This window comes from Palaemon carinicauda, chromosome 43, assembly GCF_036898095.1.
Source record: "Palaemon carinicauda isolate YSFRI2023 chromosome 43, ASM3689809v2, whole genome shotgun sequence".
Lineage (NCBI taxonomy): Eukaryota > Metazoa > Arthropoda > Malacostraca > Decapoda > Palaemonidae > Palaemon > Palaemon carinicauda.
In genome coordinates, this window is record NC_090767.1 from 21739175 (window position 1) to 21755338 (window position 16164).

At 37.0% G+C, this 16164-nt stretch overlaps 2 long non-coding RNA genes across 2 annotated transcripts in view; both read right to left on the reverse strand.

The window, feature by feature from the left end:
- LOC137633640 (uncharacterized) overlaps positions 1-16164 on the reverse strand; it is a 100929-nt gene that overhangs the window by 17478 nt on the left and 67287 nt on the right. The gene's annotated exons all lie outside the window — the stretch shown is intronic.
- LOC137633988 (uncharacterized) lies at positions 2417-3872 on the reverse strand. Its single transcript, XR_011042404.1, has 3 exons — positions 3601-3872; positions 2804-3038; positions 2417-2510 (listed from the first exon to the last, which is right to left on the reverse strand). It is a non-coding gene; the product is annotated as an uncharacterized lncRNA (long non-coding RNA).

A 16164-nucleotide genomic window follows, 5' to 3' on the forward strand; every position in this document is an offset into this window, starting at 1 on the left:
GGTAATACACCCTCATTAAATTCTAATGGCTCTTCCTTTCAGCTACGATGAAAGTAAACCCTATGTAAATAGCCTGGTTTGTATTTCGGTTACGGAACAAACAAAATTTTCCTAAATATCTAGATAAAAAATCAAACCTTTGTTCTCTAGTCTTGGTAAGTCCCATAGCCTCTTCACCAAGGCCTTCCACTGTCATGGGTTAGAGTTCTCTTGCTTGAGGGTACACTCGAGCACACTATTTTATCTTATTTCTCTTCCTCTTAATATCTGGAAGTTTTTCTATATTTTATATATGATGGATTTATTGATATGTTATTATTCATAAACTTCTCATGTAATATATTTCCTTTCCTCACTGAGCTATTTTCCCTATTAGGGCCCTTTGGTTTATAGCATCCTGTTTTTCCAACCAGAGTTGCAGCTAAACAAGTAATAATAACAATAATAATAAAAATCTCCATCGTTTCTCCCCAAAAATGAAACTAATGCCTAATACTATCTTACATTCTTCTACAATTCAAACATCCCAATACTCTTGACCCTGGAATAGATACTAATAGGAATAATTGAATCAAAATATTCACAAGAACTGCAAATATCACATAAGACCGAAAACAAAGTCACATAAGTAAAAAGCCAAACTAGAGGGGCACTCAGTAGAGCACAGACCTCAGCCGCGGCAGCTTATTTCTTGACCTTTGGCTCGATCTTTTTTTACCTTAACATGTATTAATTGGCGTGGATTTTCATACACTCAAATATGAACCAAGTCTGAAGTCTCTGTAACATCAATGTCCAAACTTAGGGCTGATTACATGAATTGGACATTTTGCTTGACCGTGACCTTGACCTTCCAAAATTTGATAATTTCCAGCAGTTTACATAATGGCTAACCGCTGTAAGATTCATTACTCTACTATTAAAATTTTGACCTGGAAGCTGTTCACAAACAAACACACACACACAAATTACAAACACACAAACAGGAGCAGAAACATAACGTCCCTCCAACTTCGTTGGCGGAGGTAATAAACCTTTGTCCTCTCATAGAAGACTTATCTTAAAGACGGAGGAAATTCCTGTACGCAAAATGGCTACTTTAATTCTAGGAATGTCCAAGCACTTAGACCTGTATAATGAGTCGAAGAAGTAACTCCTGTCAACCTCCTACGAACCTGGGGAAAATATATCCCAAGTGATAGGTTTCTGCCAACACTTAACAGATGGTCATGGAAGAAAGTATATCCTTAAAGGATATGGTCTCTGAAAAAGTTTCTCATTTAAATAAGTGGGCTTGCATACGCCTGTCCATCCTCTCCCTTGTATGGAATGATCTTCCTCATCGGTGGAACTTCAAACGTTCAAAACTTGCAACGAATGTTTTTATGTTGAACAGAAGTAGAAGTCAAGGATTTCCTGGCTGGCGGCGATGAAACCACAGGAGAAGACCGAGGATTTTTTCCTACAGTATGTAAAGACTTGCTGATGGTCGTCATATCCTGCGCTCTTTCTGCAGGAGGAACAGCAGAAGAGAAGGGCATAGCAGTAGGAGTCCTAGACATCCTAACATCTACTAACATTTTTCTGCAGCTTCTATACACAAGGATTACCATTGAAGCCACAATTTCCTCAGGTCCAAGTCCCTGCAGACATCGTCGTCGTTCATCATGAAGGGGGGCGAACGACAAGGAGGCAGGGGAAGGTGATACTCCTACCTCTCTTGAAGCCTGCCCCAGGGTCAAATGGGGTCTCCTCCTTCTTTGGTGTTCCTCCAGAGGACTCTGTCTAAAGGAAGCCAAAGAAAGCAGCACTAAGAGAACCAGAAGGCGAGAAGGAGGAGCTAAAGAGCATCCTCAGCGGCAGTTTTGGCATGACCACCTCTAAAGTCGAGGAGTCTCTCTAAGACTACTTCATCCTCCTTCTACCCCACTCAGACCATAACAAAGGAGGTCATCACCTACACTCTTTACAGGGGCATGACTGAGAGAGCACTCATGAGCCTTGCACAAAGGACAAATGAGATTGGGGTCCACAGAAGTACGACTCGTAAACCTGCTGCAAGTGCAGCCAGGCTTAACTAAGGCAGATTTGCATGTCTGCAACTGGGTTTTCCACCGGAAGAAGACGGCAAATACACTTTTAAAAAACAAAAAAAAAAGCATAAAATGATTAAAAACAGCCAATGTTAAGGACACAAGAGTATATCACTACTACACAGTAGCTGAATTCAAAGTAGCTGCTCATTGGACTGCCAATTAGGTGGGACTTCCTGGCCACCCAACAGTAACTGCCACTATCTCTATAAATTTTAACAGCCGAGTTTCTGTTTCGCTGAATCCCACTCCTATTAATAAATGATGGTTTATATTTGAGTAAGAATAGTCTTCATTATAACAAAGACTTACTACAAAATACTCACAAATCAAAGACTCAAAAGTAGGTTCTTGAAATAAACGACACTCCTGGAAAATACAGAACTGTCCACACGTAGTTGACGCAAATGCTCACACCTAGAAAAAAGAGAGGAATTTACTGTAACTCACGCTACACTATATAGTACTAGGATCTTTATAATTATAATACAAAACCAGTGCTCTTAAAAACTATACAGTATTGCTGGTTATTGTATCAAAATCCTGTATAAATTATGAAATATGAAACAGCGCTGCTTTATAATTGACTGGTTTTGTAAAACAGAAAATCAAAGTGCTCTAAAAAACTATATAGTACTCCAGGTTATGGTATCAAAAGCCTGTAGAAATGATGAAATATGAAACATAGTATTGCTGTGTACACCACCCACCTTCATAATCTCTTTTCTTTCATTTTCACATCTCTGGAATCAAGTGTAAGCAGATTTTTTGTTCACTCTTGAAGTGATTCTATATTACGATAACTGGTTCCTATAACCTCCAGTTTGGCTTCAGCAGCGAAAGCCTTCCACTCGCTAACTGAGAAAGATCTTGACTTCATTCAGCTCATAGATGTGCATTTCCTTAGACGTACACGTCCCACTAGAACAGTGTTCGTATTGTTGACTGCAAAATACATTAAACTGTTATTATTATTAGCTAAGCTACAATCCTAGTTGGAAGAGCAAGATGCTCTACGCCCAAGGGTTCCAACAGGGAAAAAGAGCCCAGTGAGGTAAGGAAATAAGGAAATAAATAAACAATATGAAAAATAATGAACAATTAAAATAATATATATTAAAACAGTAACATCAAAATAAATCTTACATATATAAACTATATAAAGACTTATGTCAGCCTGTTCAACATGAAAATATTTGCTGCAGGTCTGAACTTTTGAAGTTCTACCGATTTAACTACCCGATTAGGAAGACCAATCCACAAATTGGTCACAGCTCGAATAAAACTTATAGAGTACAATGAAGTATTGAGCCTCATGATGGAAAAGGTGTGACTATTAGAATTACGAACATGCATAAAGAACTAATTGAACGACGAACCATAATTATAATTATTTATTACTACAGTATTATCAAGACAAAAGTAAGTGACTACAGTAGTCATGTAGTATCAAAGGCCTTGCAAGCAATTGGAATTCAATAAATATAGTCTGCATTATGTTCCATACCTGAAGACTTTCATCTTTCTATGGTTTTCATTGCTTCACACATCTCCAGAGGTTTCTCGACCGATCTTGGATAGTTCTCCAACTCTGAGAACCTAATATGTGCAGGGAGACTCCTTATTAGATACGTCATCCATACTGATAATTTAATCCTCTCGTCACCCAGGTTCATCCATGGATGACCATGTCAAAACGCATCTGAACCCTAGCCTGATTGAGAGGTTCTTCCCTTCGTGAGGTACTCGGCTTTCAGAGCACCTGTCCCAGGGATTTACTTTCTGAAATTACCATAATGACAATACATGAGCCGTACAGCATTAGAGACTATCATTAAATACATATATGGTATATAGGACTATTCCCTAAGCCACATAAGTTTAGGCCATTCTCAGTTAAGGTACTCTAAATTTCAATAGAAAATAAAGCCAGGTATCTAAGTTTAGAATATGCAAACTATTTCTGTATGGATCATCAATGATATGCTAGTCTTAGATCAAGCATTATCCCAAATATTGAATAGTAAAGCACAGATGGTCGACTAAGAGCAGTTGAGTACAGTATTACCGAGTGCCCATCTATGTTGAAAAGCACGCATTTCTAACAGGTCGATTTACAGGTGCACTTCTTCCAAGAAACACACCCCTCAGGCAATTTCATTCCTAAGGTGTGCACCCTACTCCTCCTTCAATACGTCCGAGAACACACACATCTCTGGAGGCAGGAAGTCGAGTGTAACGCCTTCAAAATGCACACTATTATATATATATATATATATATATATAAATATTATTTCAATATCGTTAATCCATCCGTGGGCATGAATTAGAACTAATAATTTTCTACAGAAATTCCTATAAATTTGATAGATACAGGAGTCAGGAGTTACGAAAAGCACGTAGCTGTAACTGTAATAAAAGGAGAGCCTTTGTATAATAACGGACAGGGCCTCTTGCATGCATAGAACACTACCTAACCTAAACTTCCCCACTTAACCTAACCTACAAGCCATGTCCTTACCTACTTACCTATGAGAGGGCTAACACCACCCGGCGATCCCACTTAGACTGACGTATTTTTAGTGATAGGGTTGAACAGAAGCGAGTTATGGGGACATATCTGTCATCATACATACAGCCCTAAAAGGAGTCAAAATATTACAAGCTCACATAAATATTTAACAAAGAACAAAAGTAGGCTTATAATAAGCCCTGCAATTAAAGCAATGGCCTTTAGAAAGGGATAGAGGAACCTACATAGTGGAGTATTTCAAGATGCAAAGCCGCTGGCTTGTCCCTTATGACTCCTAATATGGAACTCTTGCCACAATTTAGGTCCTACTTCGTAAAATAGGTTACAATAAATGGCATAATTACTCGGTAGGCCTAAGTTAGAGGAACATATCCAAGATGAGTAGATGAGGTTCATTTGCTAATTACTCAGGGGAAGCTTAGATATCCGCATGGGAGCCTTTGTATATTAGCGGCCAGTTCCTCCCGCATGCATTAAAAATGGGGACCAATTGACATAAACTTCGAACCCCTAACCTAACCTACAAGCCATGTCCTTACGTACTTATCTAACGGTGGGGGAGGGGCTAACGGCCCCCTGCGACCCCCCCCCCCCTTACACTGCCATTATACATACACACAGGTGATTGGAAATCAATGATGGGTGCATTTGTAGACTAGTAGACAAAGGCTCAAATAAGAGAAAATTGGATTCCTATTTTAACAAATACAAGATAAAGGGCCCAATCTAATATACCATCCACTTAATTTTGCCTATTATGGCAAGATATTACGGCCACCAGACTATATACTTCATTGGGTGGGTGAGCCCACTGTTCTACAAATTACCTCAATGGCCTTACTTTTGCCGTGAAATTGGTTTGGAACAAGATAATGTCACCCATAATTTATATATTTGTTTTATAATAAGACCTTATCTTATACATATTCGTAGATTACAATTAAAATAAACCACACAATATATGAATTTCATAATATAAGGCTATAATAAAAAAAAGGTTTTTAACCAAAACTTGTCCGAACTTTTCAACTCGTTCAAAAATCCCTTAAATAATCTTTTAATAGGACAAATCCTGAGATATTTATGAAGTTAAGGATTCTAACTTAAAATTGAAGTTATATTCTCTCTCACCATCCTCACATATAGTTCGAAATAACGGGAAATATTTTATTTTTTAAGAAGACAATAGACGTATTCAGTCCAAACCTTCGTAAACAAACTTTTGTAAACAAACAAATGGCTCCCAAATGTATAATCAGAGTCTCAAACTATTTCATTGTGTAATATATTGAGGACATTAAAGCACAAATAATACAAATTTTGATACAAAATCAAGTCAAATAAACCCTAAAAATGAAAAAAATATATTAATTTTCTTCGCACTTCGAAAAAAAAGGAAATAAAACGTTTTAAACAAATGGCTCCCCGACAACTTAATCAAAGAAGTGGCGTAAATAACTTTGGTACCACTAATGATAATTTTATTAAAATTGAGACAAAATGTAGAAAATAATTACCAGTTTTTTCGTAACTTGAGAATTTAAATTCTGATACAAATGTTTCTCATTAACGTTGAAAAATCAATTATAGTTGGATAATGTCTAGAACTTGTACCATTAATGAAAATATTATTAAAATTGAGGCAAAAGTGTCACAAAACTTAGAAAAAAGTATCAAAATACTTTTTCGTAATTTATGAATTTAAATTCCGATACAAATGTATCTATTTAACGTTAAAAAATCAATTATTTTCGTAGTGAATAGAGCGGCTTAATGCCTCTCTCCAATATGGCATCTCCATACTGGCTGACTGGACAGCTATGTAAGTGTCTGGGAATTAATACAAATAAACTCGTCTTTGTATGGAATCATTATTATTTTAACCATCTATGCTAATTATCCGTCTTTTATTGAAACTCTTGTCAAAATTACCTGATTATGCAGAAATTATTTGCGCAAATGAGTAAGCCAGTTCAGTCAGCAAGTGTATCATTTGCGCAAATAATTTGCGCATAATCGGGTGATTTTGACAATTATTTCAATAAAATACGGATAATTAACATAAATAAATATGATTAAAATAATAATGATTAAATAAAAAGATGGGTTTGATTCGATTAATTCCCAGACTTACGTTGCTTATTGAGAATTTCTCTAAATACTCTGGATAAGACAAACGGATATTTCAGGTCCTGTAGGAGTCACAATGTTTCCACATGTGATAGGACCAGGAAAACAGCTCAAAACTGTCAGTTATTAATGCAGCGTGATTAAAATACTAAATCCAAAGAGCATTCTAGTTTTAAAACATTAAAATCTCACAGTTAGGACAAACTGTTTAAGAGGCCATTGACAGTAGACTGCAAGAGGGAGACTTCTTAGCATTATTATATACATGTCAATATTTTCTATGGTTCGGGAAAACTATCATTGGCAGAGTAATACATCAATATTTACCAACTTCTGGGCATTTTTGAAATTATCCCTAAGTTCATCCTATTGTTCCTAAGTTTCTTGTTTTCTGCCTTCAAGTTTTTGAACCCCCCCCCCCCCCCCCTGCATCAGCTACAAAACCATCAGGCATGTTTAGATTCGCTAATTCTCTTAAATTCACTTCTGTCCAGTTGTCCACAGCCTCTATATGGAACCATACATCACACAAATCACATTCTATCGCTTCTTGGTTCGATCTTACCCCTTTTTTGCACCATCTGCGGTCCTTTGGACCAGCCATGGTTCCTCTCCTTTTCCCCATTTCACTTCCTTCTTTCTCACACTCACACCCATTGCACCTTTCACTGATTCTCTCTTAGACACCATGTTTAATATCTTTTGAGCTTGGTTGTTATGTTATGTTATTCTAGCGGCTTTATAATTATCAGAACACACAATCACTTACGAACAACTGTCACAAGATTTCTCGTCTATGAAATGTTTGATTTGTCTTGATGTCGGCGACTTCGTTTGTAATAAATCTAATGGTTGTTATAATAAGTAAAATACTATAAAATTTTATAAATCCTAACTTCACATAACAAAATTTAGCCTTTTAGTGTAGGCCTATAAGTGCTTATAATAAGCCTAAAAAGTTCTATTTGATAACTAATTATGAGAAGTCGAAGTCATATAATAAGACATTCGAACACGAAAAAGATTTATTTAGCGAATATTGTAAATTAAGAATTTCATTCGTAAAACTAGACCTACGCCATTGTTTTTATGTAAATTTTCTCTCGATATTTAAACAAAATGTACAGAAATTTGTAAGATTTCCCTTAACCTGAGAAGATAATTATGTATCTGGCAGTTAGTAAACTGTAGTTGGTCGCAGTCAAGGCCAGATGAGACATGTAGGTGTAGCAACCTCATCCCTCGTTCTGTGTCTAAGATTATTATACATTTGGCAACAAGTTTCGATGAGGACGAGCTGTGATTGGCTGAATTGAAATGGAGGTCTGTGATTGGTTGATTCAAAATGGGTGGATGGTATAAATAGGAGGAGCCAACCAGTTGGCACTCAGTTGAGGGGGAGGGGAGGGTTGGGTAACAAGGGGAAGGGAAAAGGGACTGGGGGTAAGGGGAGGAGGGGATTGGGGCTTTGGGGGCTGGGGGAGGGATGGGACAGGGTGGGAGGGTTGAGGGTGGGGCTAGGGTGGGAATGGGTTGGGGGTTAGGGTAGGGTGGGAACAGGCTGGGCTGGGGGAGGGTTGGGGGCTAGGGTGGGAATGGGTTGGGCTGGGGGAGGGTTGGGGATTAGGGTAGGGTGGGAATGGGTTGGGCTGGGGGAGGGATGAGGGCTAGGGTGGGGGAGTGTTGGGGGTTAGGGTGGGAGTGGGTTGGGCTGGGGTAGGGTAGGGTATGAATGGGTTGGGGGTTAGGCTGGGTCGGGGATGGGCTAGGGTATGAATGGGTTGGGGGTTAGGCTGGGTCGGGGATGGGCTAGGGTGGGAATGGGTTGGGCTGGGAGAGTGTTGGGGGTAAGGCTAGGATTGGTTGGGCTGGGGTAGGGTGGAACAGGTCTATGGGCTTGGGTAGGGTTAAAGTGGGTGGGGCTAATGTAGAATTGGGTAGTAGTGTGTGGTTGTGGGTATATGTTGGGGCTCTGAGGTTAGGGATATGATCAATGGCCCAGGGAAGACCAGGCAATGGCTGCTGATGAGTCAGCAGGTAAAAAAACAGGCTCCACCAGACACCCCATCCTTACCTCACATGGTTGGTGAGGTTGCAGACACTACAAGAAACAACTAAGCAAAGAAATTAATTATCAATGTCACATAAGACCTAAAAGTTTATCATTTAGTTTATAATAAAATATAATAAACTCCATTTGGGAACTCAATTTATGATATGACAAGTCTCTTTCGTTCGTTTTAGATGATCTCAGCCTTAAAATAAGGGGTGAGGGGAAGAGACACTTGTTGCAACCATTTCTCAAGTATTTGCGTTCGTATGTGTTCAAGTTTGACTTGATTTGGACAAGTATTTATAATACCAGTTGTTCCCGGTACATATATGCTTAAATTCAACAAAAATACATTAATTCTAATCATTAGGAATTGCTAGACTCACTTAATGTTCCAATTGTTTCATATAAATTTAATAAATGAAGACGAAGTCAAACCACTTCGAGCATTCGTTCGAGTTAGGATTTGACACAAGTGTAGCAACAATAGTGTTCTATTTGCGTTCGTATGTCCTCGATTTTGACTTGAATTGAACATAAGTGATTCTACACATATTATTTGCGGTATAACTATCATTGAATTCATCAAAAGAACTCCATAATTTTATTTAAGCATTACAAGCCTTAATTCATGTTGTATTTGTAATAAACAAATATTATATATGAAGATGAAGTCAAATCCCTTTGAACGTTCGAACCCATCAGCCTTGAATTACAGACGAGAGAAATCTTAATCTTAATTTCATCATCATTAGTTTTATAATTCAAAGGCCTAAGACAAACAACACTGAAACAACAAGAATTAAGATATCAAGAAAAACAACAGTGAAGGTTTTAATGGCAACAAGAAAAACAACATTAGAAGGAACAACATAGAAAACAACACCGATGGAAACAACGACAACATAAAGAGCAATAATTCCAGGAACAACAACAGTAGCAACATCAAGAACAACAACAGTAGCAACAACACAAAAAACAACAACAGTAGCAACAACACAAAAAACAACAACAGTAGCATCAACAACACGGAACAATAGAAACAGAACAACAACAGTAGCAGGAACAACAGTAACAGCAACACAGAACAACAACAGTAACAGCAACATAAAGAACAACAACAGTAACAACAACATAAAGAACAACACAGAACAACAACAGTAGCAACAACATAAAGAACAACACAGAACAACAACAGTAGCAACAACATAAAGAACAACACCACAGAACAACAACAGTAGCAACAACATAAAGAACAACAACACAGAACAACAGCAGTAGCAGCAACATAAAGAACAACACCACAGAACAACAGCAGTAGCAGCAACATAAAGAACAACACCACAGAACAACAACAGTAGCAACAACATAAAGAACAACAACACAGAACAACAGCAGTAGCAGCAACATAAAGAACAACACCACAGAACAACAACAGTAGCAACAACATAAAGAACAACAACACAGAACAACAACAGTAGCAACAACATAAAGAACAACAACACAGAACAACAGCAGTAGCAGCAACATAAAGAACAACACCACAGAACAACAACAGTAGCAGCAACATAAAGAACAACACCACAGAACAACAACAGTAGCAACAACATAAAGAACAACACCACAGAACAACAACAGTAGCAGCAACATAAAGAACAACACCACAGAACAACAACAGTAGCAGCAACATAAAGAACAACACCACAGAACAACAACAGTAGCAACAACATAAAGAACAACACCACAGAACAACAACAGTAGCAACAACATAAAGAACAACAACAGTAGCAACAACATAAAGAACAACAACACAGAACAACAACAGTAGCAACAACATAAAGAACTACAACACATAACAATTGTAGCAACAACATCAAGAACAACAACAGTAGCAACAACATCTTAAACAACAATCAGCAAATACATCAAGAACAACAACACAGAACAACAACAGTACTATGAACATGGTGAATAACAAACACCAAAACAACAACACTTCAGGTTCTAGGGTAAGGCATCGTAGCCTTTGCAACGAGAGAGAGAGAGAGAGAGAGAGAGAGAGAGAGAGAGAGAGAGAGAGAGAGAGAGAGAGAGAGAATAACAGTTCGAGTTAATCCTGCGCAATAGCCCATCTCATTACAGTAGCTATCTTATCTTCATTATGACGTAAGGTAGCTTTCCCCATCGGCCTCTGCTCTAAAATCGAAAGTATTAATAATGGAATAAGTTTAATCTACAAAATAGAATAAAAAGGGAAACAGAGCCATATTTTATCAGTAATTCTACTGAACTCAGTTTTATTAGGCCTATATCAAACTTTCTCCAACAATCTTCAACATACTTTGGCCTAATATTATTTATTCCTCCAGCAAATTTCTCCAACATTCTATCAGTTCTCTTATACAATCTATCTCCAACAGTCAATCTCCAACAATCTTTCTCCAGTCTCGCCCAGTCACCCAACGCTCACATAATTTACATCACAATTTCAAAAGATTCAACGAATTAGTTCATTCAGACCATTTTCATGTTTTCCTTTATAATGTTATCAGTATGCTAAATACCTTTGACCCAATTTTCCTTGCAAATCTGAAACAAAGTCATTTTCGATATGTTGGTTGCATCTCTGACACGTTTGATTGTTTGGTCAATTCCAAATTTAACAATCTCATTATCATTTTCCCATTTAAAAAAACTGATAGACATTGTATGCCATTTTTCTTTCTTCTGGGCGAAAAACACGACGCTGAGAACTTACCATGGTTTTTACAGAAGCCTATTGTGCAAGACAGTGAATGAGGAAGCTAATCTTCGTGCATTTCATAGGATTTGACCAAAGGTCTCAGTGAACTGACCCAGTGGCAAAGTATATGCCATATCTCCTAATTTGTCATTTTCCTTCCCTTGTCTTAGTGAAGCGAAAGCATCGGGATTAAGGAGAATCGGCAACGCCGCAAATGAGTTTTGGTGATTGACACCTTAAGCTGCGCGTTGGCTGCCCTTGTTCAAAAGATGTGTGAATATATATACATTATATATATATATATATATATATATATATATATATATATATATATATATATATATATATATATATATATATATATATATATGTATATATATATATATATATATATATATATATATATATGTGTGTGTGTGTGTATATATATATATATATGCATTTGTATAAAGAATAAAATAATCAACACCATTTATTCTGAATGTTTTTTGTGTCAATTTCTCTTCGCCCGAAGCTCATGCACCTAAAGCACATGAATGGAATCTACTGGAGATAACAAAAAAAAAAAAAAAAAAAAAAAAAAGGAGAAAAAAAAAAAACCTCGACAATCAGCGCACACTGATATAAAATGAAGTTTGACCTCACCGTTATCACTAAACCTTAAATGACAGTCTGTGACTTTTAACGTGTCATATAATTCACTAATACAACATTTTTGGTCTTAAATACAAAATTAAACTACTTTTCCTACTGCTGCGAAGCCAGCAATAAATGTATGATACATATTTGCGATGTCACATGAATTATTTGTCATTCTGATGAGGGGGTAACTTGAAAACAGAGGGGGTAACTTGAAACCGGTTTCAAACTACCCCCCCCCCCCCGGTAATCTGAAACCGGTTTCAAGTTACCAGGGGGTAATTTGAAACTGGGGGTAACTTGAAACCTTTACATGCACACACACATACACACACACATATATATATATATATGTGTGTGTATATATATATATATATATATATATATATATATATGAAAATTAAGAGAGACGGCAAATACTGGTTGTTAATGAAAATACTTATTTAAAAGACATCATTTTCCTCTCAAGAAATAAAAGGTTAAGCATAAGATGTAAAACACCACACTCTCCAAAAACAAAATTAATTAATGAGCTGGTCCTACCAGTATTAACTTACGCTTTCGAAACTTTGAGCCTTACTAAAGCCTTAGAACAAAACCTAGTTCCAACTCTAAGAGCTATGAAGAAAACAATGATATGAATGACACTATGAGACAAAGAGAAGAGCAACATGGAACAGAAAGCAAAGTAAAGCAGAGGATATTTTAACAACATGTGAAAGAGAAATTTACTTGGGGAGGACATATAATGAGAAGGTCAGATAATGGATAGACATTAACAATAACAGAAAAAGTTCCTAAATACTGCAAAGGAAGGTTGGGAAGGATGAAAAGACAATGGAATGACGAAATTGAAAATTTTAGCATTGAAAGATCATAAAAAAGTAGCAAGTGAAAGGACACGACCGTGGGTTTTCTTCTGCAGTGGATGATACACATTGATTTACAATGGGTCCGTGTGTGTGTGTGTATCTGTGTGCGTGGATAAGTGCGTGCGTGTTTGTGTGTATGTGTGTGTGTACTGAGATGCCACTAAGTGCAAGATAAACTGAAGGTCGCAATTGACGTCAGGGGAATCACATGATCTGCTTATCGTCAGTCAAGGACGTTAATCTTATCATGATATTGTCTCGACCCAAAGCAAGATGTCTGACTCTCATCATCTCTTATGTATATCTTTCTGTCTTTATCAATTTGAAGTCTACTTTTGATTAAATCTTTAACGAGAGAGAGAGAGAGAGAGAGAGAGAGAGAGAGAGAGAGAGAGAGAGAGAGAGAGAGAGAGAGAGAGAGAGAGAGAGAGAGAGAGCTATTAGTATAAGACTGAAATAATTCACGTGTGTTTGTACTTATTTGATCGTGTTTGTGGATGTGTGCGTGCCAATGCCTTGACTGCTTTTATACAAACAGACATGCACACGCACACCTTCACTGCCTTTCGGTTCTATTATCAGTATCTGGGTTCAAAACACTCAATCACGGTCCCTTTTACTTTTGATCACGAAATTCATAACAGTACATTTTCACCTCTCTTCTTTAGTACCTTATACAGTAGAGCACATAGTCTGGACGTGGCTGGGTATAAGCTACCATCCTCTAATATAGTCTTCTCTTTTAGGGAACTTGATCTTTATCTCCAGCCCCCAACAACTCCTCCTTCTTTCACCCATCCCCCTTATACATATTTATATATATTATATATATATATATATATATATATGATAAGAAAAATAGCGGTTGGAAAAGATTTTTCAATAGCATCGTTATCATGGCTGTGTTGAAGTATCACACAATATACTATCAAGAATCCAAATAAGAAACATAGTGAAGTCTCTCCGACAGATAGAATCCAATTTCAAGAGAAGCTCCAAAGGGACAACATATTGAACTTAATGGATGTCTGCTTCCCTTTGACCTTTGACGGGAGAGTACACCTCTTGGGTTGGGGTGAGGGAATGGGGAGAGGTCGTTTAGGAAATCGAGAAAAAATTGGTCCTTATCAGTTATGTTGGTCTCTCTCTCTCTCTCTCTCTCTCCCTCTCTCTCTCTCTCTCTCTCTCTCAGGATAAATATATAGATAGGATGAAAAAAATATATGACTAATAGAGAGAAGTTAGTAGGAATCCAAGAAAGTCACTGTATAAAGAGACACGTCATATCGAAGATGAACTCCAGAAGCAAGGAGTGGACGACACATTTCTCACAAAAGCTTCAATTAAAAATAACTGATTTTAAAATGGCACAGCAATTTTTATTTAAGGGGACGGCCGGCCAACCCCGTTTTTTAAGGACATGAATTTGACATTCATAAAAATTGATAAGGTTACTTAGTACATCTCCAAACTGCATAGGTTTTTGGCCTCTGACCTACGGTTTTTCAACGCCAGGGTGATTTAGCCTAAAAAAATTAGCGTTTTTTTTTTTCAAATTCTTTCTCCTCCCTTCATAATTGATATTAAGACCTGGGATTATTACCTTTATAGACCTGATATAGACGTCAAATAGAATGAAGATTTTTTCTAAGTATATTTTTATGTGATTTCTTTTTCATAATGGCCACTTAAATAGGAACATAACCTTTGAATGCTCCTTATCCATGCCATAAGGAAAAGATAAAAAAAGATATTGTATTCTTTCCCTCAAGCATTCCATTATCAATAAGGGCATTTTCTAGTAAACATATACTTTCAGAAGGAAGATCGAACAGCTTCCCTTGTAGGTGAATGCTCCAACGCCATTTGATCCCTCTAACTATAACGTTACTTGGGAGACGATTGTCTGGCAGGTACACCGTCACAACAGGGAGACACCTTTCATTTGGAAGTTTGCAATGATGGTATGCCATCGAAGGATTGATTATTCCTTAAAGAACTGAGACAGTTGATTGATTGCCTTATATCTCTTTCAAGGACAATAAATTTGGATTATGATAGATTCGAGTGATTGTGTTTGTTATTACAACATTTTATGTTATTTTGTGCTTTTAATATAAGGGATTGTAAAGATAATTGCTTAATTATGCAATGAAATCCTAGTATGATTTAGCAATTGTATATTTTGTTATTATTAGATTATTCGAAATGTCAATAATAAAAAGTTCCATTCATATTCGTCCCTAATATAACAAGAACAAACACTCGGTAGAGCGCATACCTTCGCCACAGCCACTTTTGTCACCAAGAAAATTGTCTAAAAATTTTGTTTTTCATGAACTCTCTGGAAGTTAATAACCCAGTTGACCTCTGACCTCTAATCGCTAACATCTTTGCAAAAGTTTCATGCAAATCAGATAAGAATTGGCAGCGATATAGCAAAGAGACATGTTTCGCCTTTTCATCACCTGGCCTCTGATATGTAGCTTTTTCACTCGCAAAATCTAATCATATTGTTCTTTGTTCATGGCCAATCATTCCAATAATTTCATTAGATTATGTGGAATAGTTTTTGAGCTTCGTGATTAATTTTCCACCTTTTCATGACCCTGGCCTTGACTTCTGACCCATTCACTCGCCAAATCTTATGAATCCCACCATAATTCCTGAGATTTGGGCAACATTTTTTTACTCATATGAACCACAAACGAACAGACAGACATACAAACATACCCCTATCAAAACCTATCGTTCGCTTAAACGTAGTTGGCGAAGATAAAAAGGATTGTAATAGTACCTCAATCTTCACCAGGAAGTTGCCCAATATTATGTTTCTTGTAATTTTCTTACCTAATTTTAATTTGCATTCCTTTTTTTTCGTTTCTGACCTTGTTTGTACTTGGTATTTGATTTATGATAACGATGGTGAAGATGGATTGGTTTAAATTTCAAGAAAAATTATCCTGAGTTCGACAGGTATAATTGCAGGAGAATTGTCTTCAATTTATATCTCTCTTCATGGTTAAGTGCTATGTCACTGTCATACCAGTTTCCTGGACCAAAGTTTGATTCTCCGGCTGACCAGAAGCTATTGTCCTTAG